Below are 16733 nucleotides of genomic sequence, written 5' to 3'. Positions count from 1 at the left end.
AGCTAAACTTCAAATTAGTCTAAAATGACTGAACTAGCATGAAAATAGCTAGCATTTTGCCAAAATAAAAGCTAAACTCCAATTTATAACGAAAAAAAAATGTCTAAACTAGCATGAAACAGCTAGCATTTTGCTAAAATAAAAGCTAAACTCCAAATTAAAATGGAAAAATGTCTAAACTAGGATGAAACAGCTAGCATTTTGCAAAAAAAAAGCTAAACTCCAAATTACCAGTAGTAATTTTTACTAGTTTTTACATGCCAAAAACGCACAGAAAGGTGCAGGAGAATCACTATAGTGAGAATGCACAATAACTCAACTATTTTGTTGTAACTAGTTGCCCCCTGCATTAAAGCTTTGGTGCCAGTTTGTCACTGTCAGATCATCCAGTCCTCTTTTCTTAATTTCAAGCTTGAACCTTTTGTTTAGTCATGATTTGGTTAGTTAAACTCACTTCCTGCACTTCAGTCCTTCAAACCACAATTTCTAACACTGCTTTTGGTTGTTTAAAAAAAAAGTTTTATTTATATTTTAATTTCTTGTAGCTCTCATTTTAAGTGCCACATTTTTCTTTTCTGTTTGTGCGTTTTTTTTATACCTTATTTATCTTTTTCTTGGGCGTGGGAGTGTTCTCACTGTTTACTTTTGCTGTTTGCGATTAAATATTTCTTTTTATCCGCTGACTGTCTGTCCTAACATTAGTACTATTTACTGCCATTTGGGATGGGAATTAGGAACGCATTTGTCAGATCTTTATCTATAAAGAACCCAAACACAGACTGGCTCTGTAAGTGTCTACAATCTGGTGACGAGGAGGAGCAGGAGAGCCGAATAAATAGCTAAGATAAACAGAAGCAGGTGGAGCAAGAGACCAGAACTGCATCCTTGAGTAGAGGAGCTACGTAAGGGGTGAGGAGAGAGCTCAAGAAGGTGGGAAAGGAGGCCGAGAAGAGAACTTGGATCCACTTGAGACTCCCTTTGGAAAATAATCTAAGTATCTAATTCAAACACTTAAAAACTCGTAATCAATGCTAAAAGTGGAAACACCAGACATGTCCAAAATACTTTTTTTTTTTATTTTATTTATTTTTTTTTTTTTGCTTTTTAGAAAATTAAGTTTAATAGAAGTACCAAATATCTGTAAAACTCTATCAAACGAGTGAGTGACTCGGTTTATGCGTTAGAGTTATTGGTGGTGTGAGGTTGTGGGTCTACCATCAGAATGAAGAGTGGACCTTTTTTGGGTCGATTGGAGCCTTCACTGACCCTCTGGTCGGTTACAGAGTTGTTCAGTCTGTGCTCCGAGGTGTAGATCTTTTGATGTATTCTAAAAGCATCCCCATTGGTCTTTTATGGTGTATTCAGACTTGAGACATTTGGTTCGCTTTAAGTGAACCAGACTTAGTTTCCCGCAATAATCCAAAAAGAATTTTCCGTCTGAATACACCCAAGCGAATCCTAGTCCCTGACCCATCTTTTGATGTGGTCCTGGTTTGTTTCCAAACAGACTGAACTCCTGTTTGAGCTCCTCAGCCTGAATACAGTTCACTCTCAGAGTGGAATAACTGGACCAAAATAGCCACCATAGCTGGTGGTCAGCATGCCTCCACCCTACCAAGTAATACGTAAAAGTTGTTGTTCATAACATTAAAACTGTTAATTGAATTATAAAGTCTTAAGAAGTTAACTATCCCAATAAGGATTTTAAAGCCCATAATCTCCAACTTTCTCTTGTTGTTTTGACCCACCGTGTAGACTGAAGAGATCTTTAGTCATGTGGTTTCACTTACAAGCTTTGGTCCGAAACCGAAATCTCTGGTAGACAACTCAGACAAAAAAAATGAAGAAGTTTAGGAATCTATTTGTCTAAAAGTGGATACATCTGAATGGAGCAGAGCAGGCATCTAAGGTTGTCCCAACTGCATTTTTTTTTTCGTTTGCCCCCAATATAATAAAGAAATACTCAAAAATGCAGATTTCAGTATAATTTTCTTTAAATGTGTCCTCCATCATGATAAAAAGCTGCAAGAATGAGTTAAAACATGATTTTCATTGGAGTGGGACTTTAATTTTACAATAAAAAAAACACCATTAACTTAAAAACAAATTTTGCAATTGTATAAAATATGTACATAGACACTTTTTTAACAGTGACAAATAGCTTAGCTCAAATATGTAAATGTCTTTTAGATTTTATTGCTAAATTTTTCACTGTGCCTAATTTTCAAATCTTAAAAAACAGGAAACCCACTAAAATTGTCCCATATAGATTGCTAACTAAGAAAAAAAAAAGGTTTCAAACATATTTCTATGATAGTCGTTGTTATCCCTGAAAATATATTTAGTAATTAAGACTTTAAATAACAGGACTAACCTGATTTCCTCTCTGATAAGGCTCTGACAGTAGCTCTGCGTGCACCTGTCTCCCTCCAGCTCCAGAGCCCCATATCTTCTTGCAGAAGATGAACTTGCTTTGTGAGTTCAGTAAATAGGGAACATGTGGGCACCTGTCCCTTTGTGTCTGGTCCAGTGGAGTTTGAGCAGCAGCCGGTGCCGTGATGTCAGGGGCTCTTAGGGGTCCGGACAAGAATTCTTGAACAGAGGGGGGATGACGGAGGGAGCTGGCACAGGGAGCAAGCAGATGTTGCAAACATAAAGAAATACACAACCTCTGAATTAAATATAAAATAGCAGGCGCAGCAGGCATGGAGGACAGCCCGGACTTTGTTTTCGTGTCTTGTCCACTCACAAAAGCCTGCTGTTACCTTGGATGTCGGTAATTTCTTATTAATTGGCACGGTGTAAATTAATAAAATTATGCAGATACCTTTAGATGAACTTTGAAGATGGGATTCAAAGCCTCGATGAAGCATATTACAGCATGACAGCTGTTGGGAACATACTGCAGATTCATAATTCAGAAGCAGTTGGTCTCTGGACAGGGCATGTTATGTCAAAGTGTTTTAAAGCATTTACGCCACACCAGCTCAGGGATGAAATCTGTAGAAAAGAGAGGAATCTGACAGAATGTCCTCAAAACATTGTTTTACCACAAGTGTTTTGTTTCCAGTCATTTTTACAGGGCTTCTCACTCACAAGGAATCACAAGTCTGTCTGAATATTTGATGGTAGAAGAAGCCTGTTTTTACAGAGAAGAGATGGTGATTGTTTTTGTCAGATCAATTTAGTAATAAATAGTATGTTTTATTCACACTAATATTTAAAAACTTTAAGTAATTTCTTAAATTTATTATCTTTTTTGTCATAATTTTAGGTGCCAGCAGAATTATAATCTTCTTTGTGGCTGGGCATCACCATTTTTAAATGATTTCATTTAATATACATTTATATAATTTGTTTTCCAAAGTTTTACTTGGTTGTGAAAAACAGTTTTTGCACAACTTGCATTTCAAACTAAGTGAAAATTGATTTTTTTTAAGAAAACTGTGAATATTTCTTCTTTAAACAACATAAAAGTTCCCTAAAATCAGTAAAAGTATTGCTTAAAGTCCTGTTTCAATCATCTTTTGATTTTTTTTTTCAAAAGTTTTATCAGTGATTGTTTAATGATTGTATCATTATATGATTTGATTATGCCTTTTTTAGCCAAAAATTTAAAAAAAGGTCATTTTCTTGGACGACACAAAATTATAGGTTTCTGGAGAGTGGCAGGAGTTCATCAGACTGTTGGTGGAAAATTTTTGGAGCTTTTAGTTTGGCCAACTCAGACAGGGAAATTGAAGATGTTCATGGGTCTAGCGGAGCAGGGAGCTTCCCATTGTAGCTTTTATGTCACACCTAAAGCATTTTTAAACTGCATTTTTTCATCCTCTCCTGATTCACCACAAATTAAATAAGAAATACTCATAAATGCAGTTTTAAGCTTAATTTTCTTTATATATGTCCTCCATCATTAAAAGGAAAAATGCCACAAGAACATGTTAAAAACAACAAAAACAGTTTTCTTTGGAATGGAAATGGAATACATACATTTATTAAACTGATTTTACATCCTGTATGGATAAATCGATTTAGGACAGTTTTTGCATGATTTAAAACACACTTTTTTTAGCCCAATCATATAGAAAACACATTCTCTGCCCAGTTAAAACTATAAATATAAATGGCTTTAATATTTGTATGTAAAATGTGTTTTTTGCAGGTAGGATCAGACTAGATAAATGAGTTTTTTTCGAACCACATTGTGTGATGGGAGTACACAACTTCTAGTGAACACTGACTTGCTTACAAGAAATGCATGCCTTTTCTGGACGAATATGAATACATTTTTTACTCAATTGAAAAGTATTTTCAACTTTTTCATTTGTAAACATTTCTCATTGTTCTTGACTGATACAACTCAAATATTTAACAATAATGATATTAACACATTTAAACAATTTTAGTACATAAAACTACTCTTGAATATGTACTTTTCTCAATATTTGTGTTGTTTTTCAAGGTTTTAAGATTCTTCACAATTATTTTTTTAATTACTTTTGATCCAAAATAAAGTCTATGCGTCCAAAAGCGACAGACTCCGCCGCCACATTTTTATTTGTGTGCAGCTTCTGTTGATTTTCACTCTATAAATGTCTTTGACTAATTAAATGAACTAATTGACTATCTGTGTGTGTTGAAGTGGATGGCGACCTGCCAGTTGGGCCTTGCTCAGTCAGAGTGCTGCAAAAGTCAACACTGAAGAGAGGAGGCTGGAGGGCAGATGTAAGTATCGATACACTCCCCGAAACCACTTTGTCACCACAAGAGAAACTGAGCCGCCGCAAACACATAGCTGGGAGATGATTGTAAATTCCTGGCAGCGGGACGAGCATACCATTAAAAAGGCAAATGTGATTAATTTTTAGTGAGAATGCTTTCATGTTGGTGATTGTCTTTGAGGGTGGGCTAAAGGGATGTGACACAGAAATTACTCTCCCTCCAGCCTCTAATGTGACTCGTCACTGTGAGGAAATATGGGGGAGACGGGGAGTCTGACAAAAACACTCTCCTCTAATAGACCATTTGTCCGGGGCTCATGTGGCAGGAAGAGGCTCAAGAACAATCTGTAGCTCAGGCTCTCCAGATAACTTATAATTCAACGCAAGGGTGAAGCTCTCACAGAGGCTCATCACATCTGAGGAAGATGTAGATTCTCCTCCACTTCTTTTCAAAACGTACTCATTTATTTTACTTTTTTTTTTAGAAATGTTGCTTTTTTTGTTAGAACCTTTTCAAACTCAGCCATCCCCCCCGTTGAGTGACATTTTCCAGGCGACACGATGGTGCAAGCCTCAATGGGCTTCCTCATAAACACGGCAGGCTGCGGCTCTTCCACGGCTGCCTCTTTCTGAGGAAGTGCTAATGACACCGGACAGGACCCAGGACACACTAAAGGTTATGTCTTCATCCATTTCACATTGTTTGACAACAGTTCTTTTTACAAATTGAATACATAAAAATAGTCGGACTGCAGCTATACATTACTTGACAATCCAAAAAAGTGGATTTTTAAAAATTCTGGATTTATCAAAAAATCTTTACCCTCTAAGTTGCACCTTCAATTAAATTAATTTTATATTTGGAGACTGTTTGTATTAATCCATCTGTATGGATTTCCTCTTGTGGTAGCTTTCTGTTACCATCCCCACTGTTAAAGAGTCGGCTTAAAATACACTAAAACCTTTAACACTTAAAGAGACATTTGGGTCGATTTCTAACCAGTAGGAGTCGCACATCCTTTAGAAAATAAGACTTTGTATTTATGTTATTGTTATTTTTATGAGAAGTATAAATAAAAATATTATTTTTTGGCATAATTAAAACAAACTTGAAGAGAAAATTGACTTTTTTCCCCAAATATGAAACAGTTTATAACTTTTAACAGAGGTTCACAAGGCTTCCTTTCAAAATAAAAGACTTCCTGTGTCACATAGGATCATCTCGATGGAGCAAATGTTGTGGTAGTGTATGGTCAGTAATGAAATGAACATTTTTGATTCTTCTTAGCCAAAAATTCATAAATCTAACTATCTAAATTTAAAACCCAGTTAACTAATTAAACGTTTAGTTTTCGATTATCAAACTACTGGCTGATGTGCTTTCGAGGCTTACAGAATGGTAAGTTATATTACTTTTTTTTTCACTTTAAGCTACGTTTTTAAACTAAAAAGTTTGCATTTTTCTTTAACCAGAGATACTCAATGTAGGAGTAGAAGAGCCAGACGTGAATCTGGAGCTGCAGGTTGCAGATGTCTGCACTAAAGCAATAACCTATCATACGATTTTTAATTTGTCATCTCTCAATTATCTTGTTAGGCTTCCTTATCCATGGAAATAATTGTTTTATTAGTGTTTTCTGTGAGTCTCTGTGCATTTAAAAAAAGAAGAATACCGCTAGATTTAAAAAAAATATATAATACATAAATCTAATCGTGTCACACATGTAAAACAAAGGTTATTGTGTTGCTTGAATGTTACTGAGAGGTTTAGAACACTTCTCTGAAATTAATTTGCTTGAAATATTTTAATTTTTAGAATGATTGACTGACCCACAATGTCATATATGTCACATATTTTCTTCAAAAACATGCAAAAAATACATGTATATATTTATTTTTGTCAGCATTAGAACTTTAATCCAAACACGTTGGAATACAAACAACCAACAAAAGAAATAAATCAAACTAATAGAAATCACTTAAATCTTCCAAAAGTATTAGAAAGCTAAATCAGAAAAGAGTTTGAGTGTTTCTGGACATGCCAGAGTTTGTTTATTTTGCTTTATTACAGCTATATTGAATAAATGATCCAATATACTAAGGATTTTGATTTTAGCTCTAATTATCACTTTATAAAGTTATTTACTGACTCTAACACCCAAAAGGACATGATTTTAACCAGAGAATTTTAGAATAAAAAAAGTAAAAAATTTTGATTTTGTTGAAATCAAGGTTCCTGACAAGTCAAAAAGCTTTAAAATTAATATTGAGTCATTCATTTATGTTATTTAAAACTAAAACGGGTCGATACCGACCCAAATCTAAGACTAAGGTTAATGAAGGCCCTCAATAAATTGTTTTACCATCACAAATGAGGAAGTAGAGAAAAGCTGTTTTGTCTTGGATATCCACTCCTTAACTACTCAGTTGATTTAAAATTTGTTTGTCCTTCCCATTTGAGATTAGCCCTGTAATCGAGAGTCATCTTAAAGCTTATTGGGACATGAAACAACTGTAGTGTTAATCTTAGAAAGAAGGATATTATCCTAAAAACATGCCTCTCTTGAATGTGCAATCTTATGAATGTCAAATTGATTATAGAAGTCATAAACCATCAGAGCTCAGAATTGCATAATCCTTTTTCACTTGTAATCTTGGGATTAGTCCTTGGCTTACATGTTCTCCTCAGGAAATAACAATCCAGCTGCTGCAGGCTGCCATGACGGCCCACTGAGCACGACGCTGCAGCTTACTCTGCGGTGAAGCTCCTCATGTTCCGGCGTCCCATTAACGGGCCCACCTTGAGATAAATAGCTCTTTCTCCCCTTTGCCATAAGGTTTTATATCAAGCGACATGTGTTGAGTATCTTACTGTAGGTTATACTGTTGCCTCGGAAATAAAACAATCACTTTTGGAGCGTGCCGCTTGCTTTTAGTGCATCCTTGCGGGTGGACCCAGACGCGGTGTTTATGGATGTAAGGAAAGGACAGTGGCAGGTGACAGGTTAACTCTGCTGTGTAAATTCCTGGGCCGTGTATGATGTAGCCTGTGATCCCGCGGTCTGTGATTAGATCTGAGCTAGTAAATATCCTGTGATTAATCAAAAGGGCTTGTTCTGCGTGTAGCTTCCCCGTGTCACCTTCACAGCTGGGGAGCAGGGCCGCCTTGTTTACCCCGCTGCACCTCCATCTCTTCAAGCCTGGTCTTATTTCATCACAAAAAGCCAGAGCTAAGGACATGGTCAGCATTGTAATGTTGAAAGAAATGAGAACATATACAAAAAATATACATATTTTTTTCAAACGCTGACCAAAATACATGAAATTGAAACCATATCTTGCTTATGTAGATGGAGATTTTAAATGGGCTTTCTTAGAACCCTACTCAGACCAACTTTTAACCTATTTTAAAAGCATTCCGAGTGGACTTTTATTATTTTCTAGAACATAATTAATTAGAAATTTGAATCTGAGTTGTGAGCTGTTAGCGTTCAGGGTGTAAGGAAAAATCCATTTGCAGATATATCGCGATATTTGATTTGGTAATACTTGTATCGATTTAAAATGTTGACAAGATTATTATTTATGAAGTTAGTTTTGTTTTCCACCTAAACCCCCGATCACTAGTTGGTAGCACAGCACACTTAGCTTCTTTAAACAGCTCTACACCGCAACCAAAACAACAAGATCCCGCAAGAACCAGCTTGGGTTAAATGTTTATTTAGCCTCATGGTTTTTGTTGTTTTAGATATTTACGTCGTTTTGTAGTGAGACTCTGTGCCACGTTGCTGCCAGTATCAAATAAATGCAGCGCTTTGTAGTGGATAAAAACAAGTGAAGCAATACTTTCTTTCTTTTTTAATTTATTTATTTTTTACTTTTATGAAGCGTGAGGAACATCAGCAAGAAAATCATATACAGAACACAACACAATCCTACAACTTCATGAATGAAAGGGAGCAGACAGAAGAACGATGTTCTTATTTTATGCCTGCCCCAATACAGCTATGCACTAGGTCCTGAATAGTCAAAAATTGTTCTGGTATAGTCTTGGGACGTATCGTATTGCGATAAATATCGTATCGCGATGCATGTACCGCAATATGTATCGTACCGGAAGACTTGTGCCAATACACACCTCTAGTTAGTGTGGAGTAAGCCTGCCTCATTTCCCGCCATCCATCTGTTTACTCGCTGTCCCGCTAGCTTACAACCTTAACCTAAAATTAGCAGTGCAACAAAAATGGTGACTAAAAAGAAATTATCTAACTGCAGTTTTGAGTTCAGACGAGGAAAATGAAGGCGTTCATGGATCTATGTGTCTTCAAGTGTTTTTCTTCACATCCTGATACATAAGGATTTGAATAAAGAAATACTCAGAAATGCAGTTTTTAGCTTAAATTCCTCTATACTTATCCTCCATCATGATAAAAATGCCACAAAAACACGATTTTCATCAGTGTGTCTTTAAACTATATGTATGCTCACAAATTCATGTAGTCAAATTTTTTTTCCCTGCATATTTAAAATACAAACCAAACAGTGAATGAGCAGTTTTAAAAAATACAAATCCAGTGCAATAAAAAAAAGTTATGGAGATGAAAGCAAATGTCATAAGACCAGCTTTATCCTTTTAATTACAACAAAATTAGCACTCGGGCTGAGAGCAACTCTGGAAACGGTGTCACTACAGGCTCGTTACATCCATGAAGCATGTTCAAAATGAAGGCCAACATGATAATGGGTGATTATAGTAATTAATAGACTGAACTAATTACTTTAGCCAGTTGACGTTCATTTAATGCTGGGGAGTAAGTGGTGTGTGTTTGAGCCTGCTCAACTGAAACTGACTCATTTCTAATTAACCATCCAGCTCTGCTTCCTTACGGCTGCCACAGCATTGTCTGATACATGGTGTGATTTTAGTTGGGGGGGCGGCTTTTTAAAATCTCTCATAGTTCTGAATCCGTTCACTTGGAAAATGGGTTTTGATTTCCCGACTTGTCAGAAGAGCACGTTTTCACTGATTGCTGCAACCTCTTCCGGTGATGACCCTCTGACTGTCGTCTGAATGCAAACTACAGGACATGCATGTCATGTTAATAAAAGCATTAAAAAAAAAGGGCCTATCCCTCCACCAAAGTGCAAAGTCCGGTCCTGTCTGGGAGTATGGATCTCTAATTGCTTTTGCGAGGTGGTGTCACTGAACTACACTTCCCACATGTCACATCTGCCAAACCCCAGCACACATCACTGTCAATAAACCAGAGAAATCTTCCTAACAAGCTTGTGATTACATAAATCTGGAGCTCAAAGAGACCAAACAACCTTTAAGAAGACTTCATATTCAATCTTTTGGAGCTAAATTGGATTTAGAAACATTTTTAAAAAAAGGAAACCCACTATATTTCTCCATTATAGGATGGCGTCTGAACAGCCTCCTTTTGCTAACTTCATCACTTTCTCTGTAGTAAAGCGGTGGAATAAAGTTCCCTGCAAAGGGGTGTGAGTGGGTTTGACAGGCTGAGTGAAATATGCGCCCGACGTTTTTCATTACAGGAGCCGCGACCAACAATGCAAATGTGAAGCACTTTCTAGAGGTCATTTTAAACGTGACACCTTGAAGTGCAAACAAAACCTAAAGCTACTGCTTGTTTAAAAATCTGATACAGAATCTTTGTTTTATTGAGTTTGGATGGCCTCTGTGTTCACATCCATGATCATCAGAGCATCCTAAAGAGTGACTGATAGACTGGATCTGTCTCACGGTCTTCTCTTAACAGGTGATGAATCGGCTTAATGGTGGGTGGACTGCAGAGCCCCACAAGGGGGAGGACTGAGTGGGGGTATTAAATGACATGGTTTTATAGCCTATCAGTATTGTCATACTACCGCTGCAATTTTCATTCTGCACCATAAGGCTGGTTGGATATTAGGCCCTAAGCTTGGTTAAACACATTTAAACATGATGCCTTTTGCTGCCGTTTGTCATCGCCAATGGAAAAAGTTTGAAGACTTTATATGTTTTCATACGTTTATCATAGTGATTTTATTCTCAATTAACAATTTTTTTTATCAATGTTTATCCAGATTCCCATAAAACCTTTCTTGTCTTTTTACAACCATAAAATCCCTTCCTATTTTTGGTTTTCTTTGCATTCACGTGTTAGATTTGAACTAATCCGCGAGCACCTGCTGCCAGCTCGCTGTGCAAACACCAGGTATTCTAATGCAAGAACACGGTTTGCTTAAACGTGTCTCTTTCAGAAGCCAAATTCTTACAATTCCCAAAACACTGAAGCAATAAACAGTGAATAAAAGACACACCTGAAGCTGTAAGCAGTGAGCCAGGTGAGCCCCATCATGACAACATTCTGATCAAGTGTTTACCAGCCCGATGTCTACACAACTCATTATTTGTGATGAATTAGCCGGCTGATTATGGTGGTTTGTTGTCATTCGGAGGTGTAGCTGTCAGTAAGACCCATTTTCTGAAAACGATCATCCTCTGAATAAGTAACGACCTCTTTAATTTCAGTTGACTCCTTAACCATCTGCTGGGTATTATTCTGCCATTTTCTTTGGCTGCAGATTGATTCCTCCTCTTAAACCGTGTTTATAATCATCCCTCCCTCTGTATTTAGATGGATCAGCGGATTGGAGCTGAAGCGATTTACAAACTAGAGCTGTTAAACTAAAAAGGGAAAGCAACTATTCAGTCCAGGGGGCTCCAACCTGAGGCTCTGGAGCCTCATGTGGCTTTTTATTCCTCCACTGTGAATCTTTGGAGTTAAAGAAAAATGCTAACAGACTGAATAAATAGTGGATCTATGGTTTAGGTTGATTTATTTAAGTTAGTGGCAATGGAATATAAACTGGCCTCTGTATCACTTCTATTCCACAAACACGCATTTATCGATTAATTTTTACCAAAAGTTAGTCTAAGAGCATGTGGTAGATTTTCCAAATTTTTTACCCATCATATGGCCATCAAATCCTGTTAACTTGTGTGCACAACATGCAAATAAAATGCTAATCTGTGGCCACAAAATGCTTACTTGTGCACTCAAAATCTAAATAAAATGCTAACTTTTGTGCACAAAAAGCTAACTTGGGTGTACAAAATGCGAATAAAATGCTAACTTTTAGCCGCAAAATGCTAACTTGGGTGTACAAAATGCGAATAAAATGCTAACTTTTAGCCACAAAATGCTAACTTGTGTGCACAAAAAGCAAGACAATGTTTACTTGTGTGCAGAAAATGTAAATAAAATGCTAAGTTGTGTACACAAAGTGCTAATTTCAGTGAAAAATGTATTCTTGTTTTCAATTTCATGTCCACGACTTTGCATGAACATGCTGCTGTCAGATTAAAATAAGTTAAAATGTTATATAAAGAAATATAAGACTTGTATCATTCAATTTTTGTGAATATTTAAAAACTGCATTTTATAAATGAATGGCTTTATGGACACAAAAACATAAAGTCTGTTTTTCTAAATGGTGTAGACTGGGTGGGATTGAGTCAATAAACTCTTTTTTTAAATTGTTCACAATAAAGTTGCCTGATTCTAAATCGGAATAACTTCTGTTAATAATAAAAACGGACAAAAAAAAAACGGCACAAAATCCCATTTTTCAGATTAAATGTAAAACTTTTTTCATGAATTACACAAAGGGGAGCAGCAGAAAGTAAAGGAGCAGTACTTTGAGATAACTGGTTTCTCATTAAAGGATATTGGCTTGTTAGAATGGCCCCTGTCGTAATGCGAGACAAGAGAGCATGTGACCTTCAGCCGTTAAACCAGCCTGTTAATTACCTAATAATAAAATATTTTTACTGTGCAAATTTCCTTTCAGTGTAATTGAATATCTCTGCTTTCCCTCATTTTATTTCCACTCCCGTCGGCTGTGAATCCTCACCATAACTTGCTGAAATGACGGCTTCCTCCATCCTCCCGTCTCTCTGCCTCCCAGCTCGCCTCCCTGCAAACTTTACATTTAAACCATTCTCATTATGGCCCAGATTACAGACGCCTATTGGTCCTCATTAGCGCCCACTGATCCTTGGCTGAGCCCATGTCCTAACATCTTTTAATTAGCATTCTGGAAATCCAATCAATGGAATAACTCACATGAATCTCTTCTTTTGCATTTCTCTTATCCATCCTTTTATTTCAGGATGCTCTTGGCTCAAAGGGTCTACTTAGAGAGTAGGTGTTGTCTGAGGATGCCAGGTGTGTGATGAGGGAAGAGAAAGGCTTGAGGTTCATTAATTCTAAGGGGGGCTGTCCTGTTTTGTTTTCTTGTATCCATCTTAGCTACTTGTTAGATAAGGAATACACCTGATTCAGGTAATCAGCAGGATATGTCTGGAAAAACCAGCTGGGTGGAAATGAAAGACAATAATCATTAAGTATCAGTGCACGACTCACTCCAATCGTGATTGGATCTATTGTAAAAGCGTACTCAGTAGTCTTTTATTTAAGATTATGCAGTTTTTAGGCAAAATTAAAAAAAAATGTCTTGTTTTCTAGGATATAGATCAGTAGTTGATTAGAAATTGCCTAAGTTGACAAAGAGCAAGCCCGTCCTCCCTTCCCATCACCCATGGATCTAGTCGTCTACTAGTGGATACATCAGAACAGAGTGGAGCGCGGAGGTTTTGGCTTGCCGTTGTAGCTTTTACATCACACCTACAAGCTTTTTCCAACTGCATTCAGAACAATTTAAATAAAGAAATACTCAGAAGGCAATTTTATTCTTTTTTTTTATATATATGTGTCCTCCATTATGACAAAAATATGTTAAAAATGTAAAAAACACATTTTTTTTTATCAGAGTGAATCTTTAAAAAGTTGCTTCGGATTTTATGTTTTTTGAAGAGTTTTCACCAAAAACAAAAAATTAAGATCCTTCACTCCCAGGCCAAGTTCTGTAGTGAAATTTAAAGTGAAAGCCAAGGCGGGGTTTGGCACCGGGCGGCCATTTTGTGTCTGGTTTTACTGGTTGTCACATTAGCTGCACTTCACAGCAGAGTTGCATGTCTCAGTCTGACGTGTTTATCTACTATTGCAGCCTGAGCAGAGCAAACTGAAGTCAATTTAAAAAAACATTTGATTTTTTACATTTCGTTTTTGTTTAAAACTTAACAGAGAAACTGCAGTTTGTACCCCGGTTTCCATGAGTTCGCTCACCTTTGTGAGAGGCAAAGTGCTGCTTCTGTGCCATATGTCCAGGATAGACAAGTTGGCATCACTTTGGCAGTCCAGACAAAAGACACCAGCGTGTGACGGGGCGCAGACCTGCCGTTACCCAGCAGCTCTGGCAGGCCTCTCACTGCAGAATGATGAATGGTTGCACACACGTGGCACACTTCCCCTTTCACATGCGAGTTTGGAAGAAAAAAACGCACACGCAGCGCTCGCCGTCGGGTCAAGCTGGATTTGGCATTGCATCACACACTCAGACACACTAAGACAGACGTGTATCCTTGCTGTGGCACTGTAATATTCAGAGCCAGGTGCAGGAAGAAGGGGGAATAAGGTTGTGTTTATTAGCAGCTCTCTTGGTGTTCTCCAAATTGCCTTGTTTGCTCGGCACAAGCACACAAACAGATGCTGTCCTCAGTGCTCTGGGTAATTCTTGGGGTCTCTGGGTATTTACTGAAAGGCCTACCCGCATCACACGCAGCCTCATTTGTGCCAGTGCATACGTTCTCGGCATACAAACACACGCTGGATCGGACGACCTGGGAAAACACATTTGTGTGTTAATTCTAGGCAGAAATACAGCATGTGAAGATGGAGACATTGTCACTCCAGATAAGTAATTGAACTTACCCCCATACAGCAGACCTCACAGTCCACCACCCTCTCAGTGAGACAATTTCACTCTTATTAAGAAAATCTGCATTTAGGAGGGACCAATGCTATCAGTCGAAATTAATCTACTTTGACTGATACCTAATGTGACCACAGTCATCGAGTAATTATTGTCTGGATGGCTGTGCACCAGCCTCATAACCGATGTCCTCCTGCCCCCACAAAAGAGCTAGTCTTGGTGTGTGAATCCCTCAGCAGCGGGTTGGTTATGGCAAGCATGTCATTAAGCGCTTGATCAGTGAGTCGTGATCGGTCTGCCCCGTATTATTGTGATTAACGTCCACTCAGCAGACAACTGTCCCGTTGTCACCAGTCATACCATCTGAGATCTTCACGTTCTGGGATGAAGGCCAGTTGAAGGACCTCGTCGGGCAGAACGCAGCGATTCGGCCCGCACGTTCACTTTTACTGTCCGTCAGTTGAAAAACCGTGCAGGCTCGTTCCACGTTCCATGTTTTGTCTGCGTGTCGACTCGGATTAGCGCCTGGATATCTTCTGCTGCACTGCATCGCCATCAAGCCACACACCTTTATGTCCCTGCATGCACCAAACTCTAAAATCTTCCTGTTTTCATCTCATTCGGTCCTCTAATGAGGCTGATCATAACTTTAAGGAAGAGGTTATGTACGTTCTTTGTCAGATTAGATCACAGTATGGGAGGAGGTAGCCTCACACTGACCCTCTTCCTCACAGACAGTCACGCAGAAGAGCTTTTGCAAAAAAAAGGCCTTGAAAGGAGTTCAAATGGAGAGTTTGATCTAATGAAATCCCTCTCAGAAGCAGGAGCTGAAGTGAGAATTGCTGACTAAACTTTGCCTCCTGGATTATGAGTTTTTTTTTGTTTTTTGCTGAACTGTGGCTTTTAGAGAGAACACTTAGCGTCTTTATTTCTCTTCCATTCGGCTGTAATTACTCACCAAAAGCTCGGACTCCCCTCCTTTTGCTGTCGTGCATTCGTTGGTGGAAAAGAGTCAGTTCTGATTACAAAGTAAATGCTGGAGAATCAGACAGGGGGGGGAGTCGCACGCTGATATGCATTCTATCAGGATGATTTATGCAAATTATGCACATTATTCCCGCAGGAATCTCTCTTCTGAAAGTGCCAGGATAAATTGCCGGAAATTAGCCATAAAATCTACTGTGCAGGGAGTGTGAGGTGAAGGCCGCCAAGGAGCCAAGGACATTGGGCTGCCGTGGTTACGCTTGGCCTGCCCTGCCTCCCCCCATAGTTGGCATTCATGGCTGTTAAAGACCTCTGCTCAGACGGATACACTGAAGCCCCGAGTAGCACTCAACACATCAGGAGGATCAGCCAAGCAAGTGTTACACCAACGGCGGGGTTTCATGCTCCAGTAACGTGACAGATTTTTATCATAAGGATGCAGTTTTTCTGGATTTTGTTTATTTTAATCCATTTAAACTCCTAAAAAAACGTCTTTAAATCCTGTTATTCAGTTATATGAACAACTTTTGTTAAAAAGAACTTGTTTCTGAAGTAAAGAAGATAAATTATGACAGTATCCGAGTGTGTGTGTGGATGGCAGAGAAGCCAAACAGACGAGCGAATCTCACTATTATGGTGTCACCCTCCTGTCCTAATTTTAATGTGGAAGCCAGAGCTAATGAACATCACCGACTGGAGCTGAAAGCCACTTCACCTCCACTTTAATGAAGCCTGAGAGGGTCAGGATCTGCACACTGATCAGGACTAGTGATCTGTCTTACACCACAAACCAGGTATCTGGAATTTGGAGCCGCAACATAAGAGGATTGTCTTAGATAAACTCTTCTTTTTGCTGTTGTTGTTGTGGTGGCTCATGGGAAAAAGAGCAGCTGCTGAGAGCTGCACATCCGCTCTAATCAAACGGCGTAACATTATCTGAATGTGAGGTCACAGAAAAAAGTTCAGTGCTGTCTCGACCACTACATCAGCTCTACATTTTCACATATTTGTCACCTAATTAGTTTGATTTGAAGCTGGAGAGGTTTCTCAACAATGTTTGTGGAGCTTCTTTAGAGCTCGGAGGTGTTTTTTCAGCAACAGTACCACAAAGGAAAAACAAATTAAATAGTCATTTTATTTGCTTTACTCAAATATTTGCAAAAACAACACACCCCTCCACATCCC

The 16733-nt window shown here is 38.2% G+C and overlaps 1 long non-coding RNA gene across 2 annotated transcripts in view; it reads left to right on the top strand.

Annotated features, from left to right (window-relative positions):
* Nucleotides 1-16120, top strand: part of LOC112151564 — a 29113-nt gene extending 12993 nt beyond the window's left edge. For both annotated transcript variants that reach the window (XR_004949858.1, XR_002920155.2), the window contains 2 exons: nt 4643-4725; nt 15688-16120. This is a non-coding gene — a long non-coding RNA (uncharacterized LOC112151564). The remainder of the gene's footprint in view (nt 1-4642; nt 4726-15687) is intronic.
* The last annotated feature ends 613 nt before the right edge of the window (nt 16121-16733 follow it).

The sequence above is a fragment of the Oryzias melastigma genome, linkage group LG20 (genome assembly GCF_002922805.2).
Source record: "Oryzias melastigma strain HK-1 linkage group LG20, ASM292280v2, whole genome shotgun sequence".
Taxonomy (NCBI): domain Eukaryota; kingdom Metazoa; phylum Chordata; class Actinopteri; order Beloniformes; family Adrianichthyidae; genus Oryzias; species Oryzias melastigma.
Note: the sequence above shows the minus strand (reverse complement) of the source record. Positions and strands in the feature narration are given on the sequence as shown.